Source organism: Montipora foliosa, chromosome 4 (assembly GCF_036669935.1).
Source record: "Montipora foliosa isolate CH-2021 chromosome 4, ASM3666993v2, whole genome shotgun sequence".
NCBI classification, from domain to species: Eukaryota; Metazoa; Cnidaria; class Anthozoa; order Scleractinia; family Acroporidae; genus Montipora; species Montipora foliosa.
The window spans coordinates 39,004,060-39,011,592 of record NC_090872.1 but is presented as its reverse complement, the minus strand read 5'-3'; the positions used below and the strand labels follow the sequence as shown (position 1 = coordinate 39,011,592).

Sequence of the window (7,533 nt, the reverse complement as noted above, 5' to 3'; positions counted from 1 at the left end):
GAGGGAGTGACCGTATGGTGGTTAGTTTCGTGAAGATATTCACACACTTTCTTAAGTCAGGATGACGTCAATACGACTTGATCGATCGGTAATGCGCGTCCAAATCTCACTGAAAATATCAAGTACAGTAACATAAGAAGGGGATTTTTCACAACTTAACTATGCATTTGTTTCTCACTCCGGAATCGCTATTAGTCGCTTTCCAAAAGGAAATAGGTTTTTGATCCTAAAGAAACTTAAAGTAACCTTGCTTACGATCACAGACACAACGCATAGGAGCAATAATTTGTCCGGTATTGACTTCCGCTGTAGTGGATCCTCTACCCTGGGTTTTGCTAAAAGCAGGCCAGCGGCCCGAAGGCCCAGCTGCTCGCGGCCCACGGCCCGGCGGCCGGGGGCCCGGTAACCCAGTCCTGATTTTCCACAGTTTTTTTGTCCAGCGGTAAATCCACGCGCATGCACAGCTCTACATCGGGTTTGGGCGTGCAAAATGGACGACGGTGAGTTTGGATTCGTTTACCATTTTAATCGTTTCAATCCTTGTTTCTGTTTGTTGTTGTAAACAGACGAAAACAACAGAGAATGACAACGTTTAACACTTAGCAACATGCAAACTCACCGTCTTTCATTTGCGCGCCCAAACCCGATGCAAATCTGTGCATGCGCGTGGATTTACCGCTGGACAACAAAACTGTTTGGGCCACCGGGCCACCGAGCCACCGGGCCACCGGACCTCCGGGCCTCCGGGCCGCCGGGCCGCCGGGCCGTGGCGGGCCGTGGGCCGCAGGCCGCTGGGCCGCGGCGGACCGTGGGCCGCGGACCTGCTTTTAGCAAAACCCCTCTACCCTTGTATCCCTTTATCAAAATCTCTTATTACTTTGTATGTAGGGGAGGCACAATAAATAATTTGAACCTTGAATGGTTCATAAATATAAGAGGTTGAAGAGAAATATCATTTCGATACTTGAATTAGACATTTTCGAGTGCTTGGATGTGAGTTCTTAAATTGGGGCAGCTTGACTTATTGTTAGGCACGCTCTAGTCAAATTCAAAGTTGTAATTTAATTCAAAGTCGTCAAATATGCACCTGATCCAGTAAGATGGATGTCAGCGAGGTAGTACGTTTCGCTTATTTCTCAGTGTTTCGAATAAACGATAAAATGGTCGAAGAACAATTATGTTTCATTCATCAGGAAGCCAGTTATTAAGGCAGATTTACTTACGTCCATCTATTTCGATAACAAATGTTATGTGCGTCATAATGTCACTAGGAGTAATAACAGGGAAATGAAGTGTAGTTATTCCTCTGGATCGAGGCCAAAATTTAGAATTTCCTTCCCTCGCCTTTAGTGAAAATATCAATTACACCATTTTTTGATACACGCATAAAGTTGACAAACACATTTTCCGTTATTGCAATGTAATACAATCGGATCTCCTTAACGAAAATCTTCCAAATCTTTTGTGTGGTCATCGTCAGCAAAATGTCGTTAATATAAAGGATTTCTGAAAAAAGCACTTTAAGAGAGCTTTTGGTCGCTTCATTTGCATGGTTCGAGAAACTTTTGGCTTGAACTCGTTTCATCATTAAGGTTAGTTATCGCTCCTAAGATGTCGTTTTAGAATCCAAAAGCCAAGATAAGAAGAGAATAAGAATTACCTACCGTCATTGCTTTCTTTATATCTTACGAAGAACACAGCAAAATCAATTTCCACCTGAAAAAGGAAAAAATTGTTTGTATATTTCTTTTATTTTAGATTTGATCACGGTACTAAATTCTAAAGAAAAAAAAGTTGACCAAAATCAAAACTGATAAATTCAGTAAATATTGAAAAAGATCTTTTGTTAATATAATCTTTGAATAAAAGTTGCAACAAACTTCAATGATGCTTACGAACGCCAAGTTGAAGGATGTACTTGCGCAGTACTGCAGATTATCAGCAATTCTACAGTTCACTTTTTATACCCACTACGGCTCCCACTCACTCTAAATTTGCATGCATTGTTTCATTAAATAGATGTTTCAATAATTTAACTTTTAATCTCGATGGGAAGCAAATTTTATACCGATAAATGACGTCCGCAAACTGCAGAAAATGACTGTTAATGACTTTTGAGGATGTAGGAGGGCTTTATTGTAACCACAAATGCATGTGTTAAGTAATTATCTCCATTCCTTGCGTGTATTATCGCACTTTTTGCACGAAAGCAACTGCATAGAGCGTTTTACTACTTTTATTTCAGCAAGTTTATTTTTTTCTAATAGACATCGCGTTAATCAACGCCACGTATGTGTTCTGCACGGAGGAAACAGTGCTTTTCCGGAGTCTGAGGTCGTAAATGTTCTTATCTCCAAAATCACTTCCTTTAAAACTTTAAGCACAAGAAAAAGATGAACCTCCATCCACACCTATCGAGATGTAAAATTCGCTGATTTAGTTAAAAATTTAAAACCATCTATAGTTTACGATCTGCTGAATAAAAGTCGTTCCGTGATGGCAGGGTTGTGATGCAAGCATTGTTATTAAATTCTCAACCTCGGATAATGCATTTCGCGTGCTCTGATTGGCTCACTCAATCTCGGTTATCAGCTCATATACCTTGGTTTGACCTTATATGGTAAATGATTGCGTTAAGCGTTGCTAAACTAAAAATGTGTTCGTCGGAATACCAAATTTCTCTTTGAATAAAGCCAAAAAGGAGAAAAAAACTTTTTTTGTGGAAAGTTTGGATCAATTCCGACGTTTAGAAGTCCGCGAAAAGGCAAGAAATGTTTTTGTGACGAGCCTGCGTCTGTCTGACAACAAGGTATTACACAACATCGCATCAGTTCTCATCAATGTTTTTTCGATTTCGCTCGGATTTGCTCGCTTTTTCCGCTCGTATTTCGTACTACCAAATTTTTGGAGTTGAAGGAATTTAATAAAACAATCATTCCATTCGCGCTTGTTGGATATGAGACTGGTTATAGCCAACTCGGCGCTACGCGCCTCGTTGGCTATTTACCATCTCATATCCAACGCGCGCTCATGGAATAATTGTTAATTATTTGATATTTTGTCGTGGAACAATGGTTGCGAAAGGGGAAGCTGTTGTTTCAATTGGGGGCACGGGCATCAACTATAAATTAGTATTTTTGAAGCTGATCTGCTGTTACGACATGTGGACATTAAAAGGAGACTGTCATTCAACAATCCTTTTTTTTTTTTTGGAAAGGAAGTTAACAATGTTGAAAACTACTTCAAAGGAGAAACAAAATGGAACAATGTTCGAAAACAACCTAAAAAAAACTCAAAAAACGTGACTACCCAGACTCCGCTGTCACCACAGGTAAATATCGTGCCCAAGAAATCGATCGAAAAACCGCACTACAAAAGTCACGGAACGAAGAAAGCAATAGAATTCTATTCACCCTCACCTACCATCCGCAAAACCTTGCAGTCAAAAATGTAATTTTCAAAAACTTCAAAATTCTCCGCAATGATCCCAAAACTAAACATATATTTCCTCGACCACCACTTATTTCATTCAAACGCGACAAAAACATAGGTAACTTTCTAGTTAGAGCGCATTTAAGTCTGACAACGAGCCGGGAACTTTCAAATGTGCACGCACACGATGCAAAACTTGTCCTTTTATTTCTAACATGGTTACGATCTCAGGATCGAATCGATCCGTTAAAATCACTGACCACTTTTACATGCATCTCCGCAAATGTCATATATTTCATAATCTTCTCACTATGTAAGAAGACCTACGTAGGCGAAATGGCGGACCGCTTTCGCGAACACCTACGAGTTGTAGAAAAAAACGACACGGATGCATCAAACCCAGTTGCGCCCCATTTTAATCTTCCTAATCACTCCCACCACAACATGACTATTTGCGGCCTATCCTTACACCAAGGGAACACAGAAAGTAAGAACCTGGCGGAACAGAAATTCATCTTTCAACTAGGTACACTCTATCCCCACGGAATCCATGAACGCCTCTCACGCCTTTTATTTATTCCCAAATTCATGTTACCATATTTCCACCGATGGCAAAGCTCTTCCACACCCGCATAAAAACCAACAACACCCACAATTCCTCAATTCGCTCTGACGAAGGACTAACGCTCGAAACGTCAGCTTTCCAAATCGTTCACGGTGGTAATTCGACTTTTATCAACACGTTTGATAACACCAAATTTTCTTGTTAAAAAAACCTTGATCGCTTCAAAGTAAGAGAATGGCAGTGTCGCCATATTTTATAAATTTAAAGAATACTTGCCAAAAGGAAACTATGAAGTAAACGAGCGCAACCGCGGAGTGACAGCGAAACGTGCGCGATTGCACTAAACCAGCGTAGTAACGAAACAGACAATTGTCGGAATCGTGTCCTAAGCCCGGGCCCAGTAATCCTGAAATCGAAAATCTAGCCGGTATGCAGCACCTAAGGTAGACTGTACGTAAAAAAGAGACCAGTGTCGCTGCTTGCAATAATTAGTTAATTTTCTTGGGAAGGCATGCATATTTGTAATTTGCTATCATCTGGAGTTGCAGTTACTTCTGTTTTAGTTTCCTTACCTGCAAAGATGTTTAAATACGTAAAATTGCAAAAGTATGGAATCATGTTGTAAGACCTATCTATCTAGAAGGATGAATCCAGACGAACGCCAAAACTTAAAAATTGTAGGGATGGTATTTATCAGAGAAACAAGTCACGATTTTTGGGTTACATTTTGACGAAAATCTTTAACATTTTACGCTAAGCTATATGCAGATAGATATTAAAAGCATCGTTTAAAATGGTTCAGTTGCACTCAAGGAACGTGAATAACATGGTAAATAATGAATACCTATTATATTTGAAGCCTTCCGTTCAGTTTTTTGAACACCGGATGTATTCGGTTAAATATTAGAGAGAAGCAGACAATGATTACGTGAGATCAACTGTTTAATTGGAACCTTAAAGTTGAATTCTGTTTACAACCGCATTGGTGGGAAAGAAACGTCAAATGAAGGGAATATTAAGATGCAAAAAAAAAAAAAATAGTAAAAATCAAATAATTCGTTGAAAGCAGCCTCCAGGGAACATTATAATTGTCTTAATTAGTCATTCGCAAAAAAAAAAAAAAAGAAATTAAATGTACATGTTTCAAAAGAATCGTGCTCTTGAAGAATTGGAACATTTCAGGAAGCTAATTAGATATTTATTTATATGATTTGATCGAACTGAAATATATCTTGGAAAGCCCTCTTTTTGCCAATTTAGACGATAATAAGGCAGTTTCGAAAGATATTTACTAAAGTTGTTCTCGTAGTTATCATGGGTTACCCCGTAAGTAACTGGAACAATAATCATGACTATTTTTGACGTGATGTGATTGAGCAAGGAAATATCTGACAAACAAAATAATAGGACATGTAATGTGATGTCGAATTTTCTTTTCCTGTCGAAATAATCATCAGAAGATTAATTGTACTTTCATCACATTGAATGACAAATTCATCTAGTTTAATTTACCATGACATCTTATTTAGTCTTATTTTTAGTACCAATTCCTTCATGTTTTTTGCGTTATGTCCCCTAAAAATTATCATTGTCATCATGACCATGTATTATTTAATCTGTTTAAAAAGGTAATGCATTCGTCACGAGCAGATAAATCAGTTTAGAAAATGAATACGGCTGGGATCCACAAATGATTATAAACCCTTTAGTAACCAAATGAAAATACCCATCAACTTCTCCATCACTTTCTAATTTTTTTTTTCATTGTAGGGCTACCCTGATCTTGACTTGATGCCTTTTTGGCTTTGCCGAGATTTAGGAACAATAAACACACAAATATGAAGAAGCATAAGCTGCAAAGCCACAGAATCGTGGCATATGGTATGTGCATAATTTGAGGCTTAGGCGACACCGCCTATCAACCCTTGAAGGTGTGAAATGACTATTATTCAAATTAACTCTGATTCACAGTCATCTGATGAAATTGGAATTTTGTTCTTTAAAGAAAACTAAATTTGGAAGAAAATGTCCCGTTTGAAGTAATTTCAAATAGACTTTTGATGAATCCATCCATGTTTCGAAGCCAGCTAAAAATATCAAGAAAATTATTCCTTGTGTTCGTAGATTTCAAAATACAGGAACATCTGGTATGAAAATTAAAACAAATCACGGAAAGACAAAAAAACATTTAGTAAAAAGTAGAGGCCAATTTTGCTCGAACGAAGACGGCCATGAAAGTTGAAGTAAACTCTAACTTTCCGGGCTTAGTTCATTTAAATAGGTTACTTTAGTTCCTGATCGAATGAGTGACCTTTTATCCGAGTTACTGATCCACCTCAATCGTTATATAGTTTTTCTTTCTTGGAAATCATCGATTAGAAGTCTTAGCTGTAACATTAGGTATCCGTCTGGAAGCAAATTACTAATTGTCAAGTTACTATCACACAAGATATAGCATTTGATTTCGTTTAATTCTCTATCCAATATTGGATCACGTAAGTATCAAAATTGTCCCTGATAAATAATGATGTTTCCTTGATTCGCATCTCGATTTTTTTCTCGTTTGGCACATGGCACCATGGTACTTGAAGAACATATTTCTCTATCTATATTTATACCCTTAGTTTTTTGCCTCGCTCACTGACTCTTTTAAATTTATCATAACCAGTGCAACTGACAGGGATGTGTCGGTGACATTCATTGGGACTTTCTTGTTACAGAAAATAAATCATCTCAAGGGAAAAAAGAACCGTAATGTGCTATATTTTACATTAAAACCGTAAAAAAATACTCTAAGTTGAAACAAGTGACGGTTTGCCGGTAGAAGGTTTCATTTTAGACGAAAGAATTTTGTATAAGCCATGCAAGCATTACTTGTCAATAATGCAGCTGGACGACTGTACAAGAAACAAGAATGAACATAAAGCAACAAGAGAGGGTTTTTTTTTGTTACGGTGCATGGTCAAAAGAGGATGTTAATAACGACTCACCGAGAAGAGCACAGATGATACAAAAGGAGTTCTCCAGAATGTTGATACAAATGTGTCCACCAAGGCTTTATGTTCTGAATATATACTATATTATATTCTTAATTTGCATTGGACACCTCATGGGCGTCTAGAGACAGGTGGAAATATTTTACACTGATAATTACAAAAGGGGATCCGGATGACATTTCAGCGCTTTCCTTTTACACGTTTAACCTTTTATTTATCTCGTGCGTGGAAACTTAAGAGCGGCGTATTTACTCGAAGTTAAAATTAATTACACAACCAAAGACTGAATGACAGGGTGTTCCGAACGCTTCACTATTCGGAAGTCAGAGCACAATGTGCAGGCTTCCGGTCTTGACTTCAACAAGCAATATTCCAAGTAAACCAGTTGGAAAAAATGCCGCCTAAGTTCTTTAATAGCAGAAACCGAACCACAAATTGTTAAATTAAACGTTGGACAAAATGCATGCCTAGAGTAAAAATACATTCTTGTTATGTTGTTTCTGCGTGTTTACATTACCTAAACACGTTTATTGAGCCTTA

At 38.0% G+C, this 7,533-nt stretch overlaps 1 long non-coding RNA gene across 1 annotated transcript in view; it reads right to left on the bottom strand.

The window, feature by feature from the left end:
- The window catches only part of LOC138000772 (uncharacterized), an 8,256-nt gene extending 1,164 nt beyond the window's left edge, over nt 1–7,092 (bottom strand). Inside the window, exons 1-2 of the long non-coding RNA XR_011123192.1 lie at nt 6,988–7,092; nt 1,665–1,716 (exon numbers count right to left, since the gene is read on the bottom strand). This is a non-coding gene — a long non-coding RNA (uncharacterized lncRNA). The remainder of the gene's footprint in view (nt 1–1,664; nt 1,717–6,987) is intronic.
- Nucleotides 7,093–7,533: the final 441 nt, after the last annotated feature.